Raw genomic sequence first — 4,910 nt, 5'->3', positions numbered from 1 at the left:
GGACTTAATCATTTCACTTCATAGTACGATAAAGTACAAGGTGTGTTTAATAATTTATCTACATTAACAAGATAAATTATTTTTTCAGTGTAGTTCCCTAATGACTCCATACTCTTCATCCACTTTTCCTGTAATTGCTTGAAACGCTTTTCAGAAAAAAAAAAAAAAATCCTGTTTCCCCTTCATACCAGGACATCACAGCTGGCCTGACGTCTTCATCACTTGAAGGCTGCTGTCCACGGGATGAGATTTCTTTGAAACTCGAAACAGGAAATAATCTTTGGGAACCAGGGCAGGACTGTAGGGTGGATGGTTCAGCTGCTGGATCCCACATTCTTGGTTGGCAGCCTGTTATTGATGTGACATAAGCCTTTTCATAACAATGTGTCGGTGCATATGTCATTAGTACGAGGACTCTCCTGACATCCTGTCTCTTTCAGTGTTAGACTCGCACTGAGCCACAACTGTGTATGAGTAACCTTGTGATGTCACATCATATCCAGGCTTGTTTCGACATGCTTGCTACTTTCTTTCATACTTGGGTAAGTAAATTGGTGAACACCCCTCACATGATGCACGTTTATGATAATTGTTTCATTCATGCAATAAATACATTTCAAAGTTTAATATTTAACACATCTATAGTTCAGTATTCAAAAAAAATTCTATGTCAGTTTGTGACGCTGAAATGACAGCAGATTGTTTTGCTAATCCATTTAAGTGATCGGGCATTTTGAAGCACCCGGGATCCCCAGTCGAGTCTCACTTGTGCAGTCTGCATAGAAAACATTTCAGGTCTGACCAGAGTAAAATATTGTAATGACCCGGGGCTGAAAGACACTGGTGAATGGTATTTGCATCTTATACAAAGCTGGTGCCAGATAGTCTTAAAAATGACCGTCGGTTTCATCAGCAGCTGGACTTAAGTGGTTTTGTGCGCACTACAGTGCTTCATCCCTGTGCCTGCACATACACTTCTAACTTCACTCTGCTACCCCCTACCAACGACCTAAGACCATGGTCAACATCAGACTTAACGGCGGCCACGCACTCAAAACGCGGCTCTAGCAGCAGTGCGAGGAGTCTGGCTGACTGCGCCCCCTGCTTAAGCCACTAATGGAGCTGCCTTTATGACCTGCTTTTCCAGGTGGCTTAATCTCTTCTGAAAGCCCTCGGACCCATCCCGACGTACTCTCCGGTTAATGTATTGTATTCTTAACCAGCTATTACTCTGGTTCTGCTCTCTCCAAGTACTCCTTGCTGCACTCTATGAATGTAGAAGAGCTGGATGTTTGAGTGAGGATTATTGGTAACTCGCCTTCCTAAATTATTTTCATTGGTCAATTTTACTGTTTAACAGAAATGGAAGAAACCGGTTCCTTGTTGGTTACAACCCCATATGTCCATGCCCCTAGAATTGCCAGCGCTCAGCTTGAGTCAAGACTATAAAAAGTATTATAAACCTCAGGAGCAAGGAACGTAGGTGGGTACCCTGCGAGCCAGTCACGTTTTAAATGCTTTTATTGTCACGAGTCATAAGCAGGTTTATCATCTTTTGAACTCTAAAAGTCAATGTCAATTTATATAACACATTTAAAACAACATAGGAATGGTGTCGCCAAAGTGCTTTACAATAAAAAAAGAAAAAGCATACACCATAAATAGAAGTAAGATTACAAGATCACAATGAGGAAACCATCAGTATTACTGAAGGTCACTGAAAGCAAGTGAATAGAAATGAGTCTTTAATCTTGTTTTGAACAGTTCAGTTGCAGACGACTCCTTTATGTAATGAGGTAAAGAGTTCCACAGGCAGGAGCAGCAGCACAAGCCCTGTCTGCCCCCCTTAGTTTGACACTTGGTACGAGGGACAAGAGACAACTGACCAGAAGATCTAAGCACTCCAGATGGCTGGTGTAAAGCACACAATTCAGATAAATTGGCAGGAGCAAGCCCATGTAAATATTTAAAAACTAGCAACAAGATTTTAAAATCAATTCGAAAACTGACAGACAGCCAGTGTAAAGAAGCTAATATTGGAGAAACAGAATCAGACTTTCTTTCTCCAACCAGAAAGCGAGCGGCAGCATTCTGGACCAGCTGTAACCTGCGTATGAGGGATTTGCTAATCCCAGGATACAGCGAGTTGCAGTAATCAAGTCGAGAAAAGATAAAAGCATGAGTAGCTTTCTCAAGATCTCTAGAAGATAACAAAAGGCTTGATCTTACCTAATAGACGAAGCTGGAAAAAGCATCTCTTGACTACAGAATTAATCTGTTTCTCAAAAGAGAGGTTACTGTCAAAGATAACACCAAGATTGTGGACTTGAGGTTTACAAAAGACAGAGAAAGAGCCGAGAAGTCCAAGACCATTTTGGACTTTATCTGATGGACTCACTATAAGCAAAAAAAGTATCTGGGCGCAAAAGATCGGGGGCTAGAGCTTCTGGTGCCCCAACCAACGTCACTGAGTGAACAAGAAGGAACAGAGGACCACACCAGAGCCTTCATATGTATGGGCGCTAACCTTTCAGGAGACCAGCATCGAGGATACCGACGACAACCTCAGACCTACTTCAGGAGGATTTATTCTGACGCTTCCTCGAGTGGATACGCGCATTTAGCTTTACAGTATGTTATCGCTGCTAAATCAACCCATTCCAAATGTGAGTGACGAGCGGGTTATGATGGTGGGAGAAGAGATAAAATAACGTTAGTAATATATTTTACAAGACGGAGGCTGGCGTCCCGTCCTGGGTTTTAGTCTGACGTGCTTCCATTCTTACCCAAGCAAATTTACAAGTTTTAATAGAAATAACTACGGACTATGCATTAGCTCTCCCGGGTGTGAAATAGTTGAAGAATGGCTAATAAAATAAAAAAAAATTCAAGTATCTCTCCATCACCTAGTTGTATGTACAGTACGCGTGCATTTGTATTCATTCTTATACAAGATGCTTGGTAATTAACAAGCAGTGCCCGATCTCTGACACGTATTTTTGTTCTGAACACACCTATTGTACAGGACATCGTAAAACGTATTGCAAGGCCCCAGCGAGATTTGAACTCGCGACCCCTGGTTTACAAGACCAGTGCTCTAACCCCTGAGCTATGGAGCCAGTACTGGTACTCTAAAGTTTTCGTTCCAAGGTGTGGCTCTGCTTCTTTGTGATTCATCGTTTTTTCAAGGTGTGTGCCGAGATTTGAAGCGCGTTTCCGCAACTTTTTTCAGTGCAGTATGAAGTGCCCACTCAGGCGGTTTTCATTCTTTAGTCTGACGCTCTTCGTAGCAAAATTCAAATAGAAATGACCCACACAAAGAAGACACTTTTTAAATTTGTGAATAATATGCGCGTATTGGTCGAGGTATAGCTGCGATTCTTGAGAGTCGATCGGCCAGAAATTATCGGAGGGATTTAGGTTCGAATCCCGCTCATGACACATTGCTGAATGGAAGAATATATCTCTAAAATAATTTTTTTAAAAAAACTCTCTTTAACGAACGGTGCTTTGAATCCTACATTGCTGATATAGTTGTTTATTTTTCTTTTTTGATTAAACAAAAACTGTTTAATGAATGATTGATTGATTTGTCAAAGAACACATGGACAACAAGCATAGTTAAAATCACACGTAAACTGCCTACCCATTCTATTGAATCATAATTATAACAAATAATAATGCGTTTCACTTACTTATATAGCACCTTTACATTGGTCTCAGACGGCTGCACAGAGAGGGGTACAATAAAAATGAAAGCACAATAAGAATGAATAAATAATAGTGCAAATCCTTGTGTTTGTATGTATGTATAACATTTGGGAAGTAATATATTCTAGTTGATGCTGATATTGAAGTATGTAAAAATTAAATATTTGGAAATATTGCAAAAGGAAATGTGTTTATACTTAGCGCAAAACAACTATGTGTTCTAGTAAACAGCACACATACCATTTAGTTCATTATTTTATATATTATATATATATATATATATAGATATAGATATATATATATATCTATATATATATATATATATATATATATATAATGATTAGAATCGTCTGAGTATTAAAGTTGTATGTCTATTTAATAAGCATTTTAAAACATCAATGTTAATACAGAAAATTATTATTATTCTATATTAGCATTGATATGAACGATTTGTTAAATTAGTGTTAAGTATAAAAAAAAAAACATACCAGTCACTTGTTTTTGCATCTCTCTCTCTCTCTATCTATATCTATATCTATATATAAATGATTATTTTTTTATTCATTTTTTTACTGCAGTAATTCATTAAGAAGTATTGGTCTTTTATCTACCAGAAAGACTTTCCTAGGGTCTTCTGTAGGAAATATGTACACATAGTTCATCTATCTTCTCAGATAAAAATGAAAAAAAAAAAGTTTTTTAAAAGTTTTTAAATTGGCAAAGATGAAGTCAAGAAAAAAAGTTTTCACTTTCTATGATTTTTATTTTTATAATGATACAGCACATCATATTTTTATTTTTAAAGCTCATTCTGTAAAATTAAACTATGATTATACAATTCAATGTTTATTATATTTATACATTATACCTTTCTTTCGTGACCCTGTAGTTAGGATATAGCGGGTTGGATAAAGGATAGATGGATATCTTTCTTTACACGTTTTGCAAACATATTTAATAAATGTAATAAACTGCACCAATAATGTTTAAAAAATCATCCAAAAAATGTGTACGTGAATGTAAATATATCTGCATAAACCGACACTCGTGAGTAACATTTTTAGAAAGTTCAAAAATAAACGCAAAGCGTCTGTGTGTAGACTCGAACAAGCTTTTGCAGAATATATTAACTGACAAGAGGCTGGCCCGCCCTTTCCGAGTTTTGGTAGGCAACACGAGCCGTGATTCGCCAATTCTTG

At 37.6% G+C, this 4,910-nt stretch overlaps 1 non-coding gene across 1 annotated transcript; it reads right to left on the bottom strand.

The window, feature by feature from the left end:
* Nucleotides 1-3,046: 3,046 nt before the first annotated feature.
* trnat-ugu (transfer RNA threonine (anticodon UGU)) lies at nt 3,047-3,119 on the bottom strand. The gene has a single exon. It is a non-coding gene; the product is annotated as a tRNA-Thr (tRNA).
* Between the last annotated feature and the right edge of the window lie 1,791 nt (nt 3,120-4,910).

The sequence above is a fragment of the Erpetoichthys calabaricus genome, chromosome 13 (assembly GCF_900747795.2).
Source record: "Erpetoichthys calabaricus chromosome 13, fErpCal1.3, whole genome shotgun sequence".
NCBI lineage: Eukaryota > Metazoa > Chordata > Cladistia > Polypteriformes > Polypteridae > Erpetoichthys > Erpetoichthys calabaricus.
Note: the sequence above shows the minus strand (reverse complement) of the source record. Positions and strands in the feature narration are given on the sequence as shown.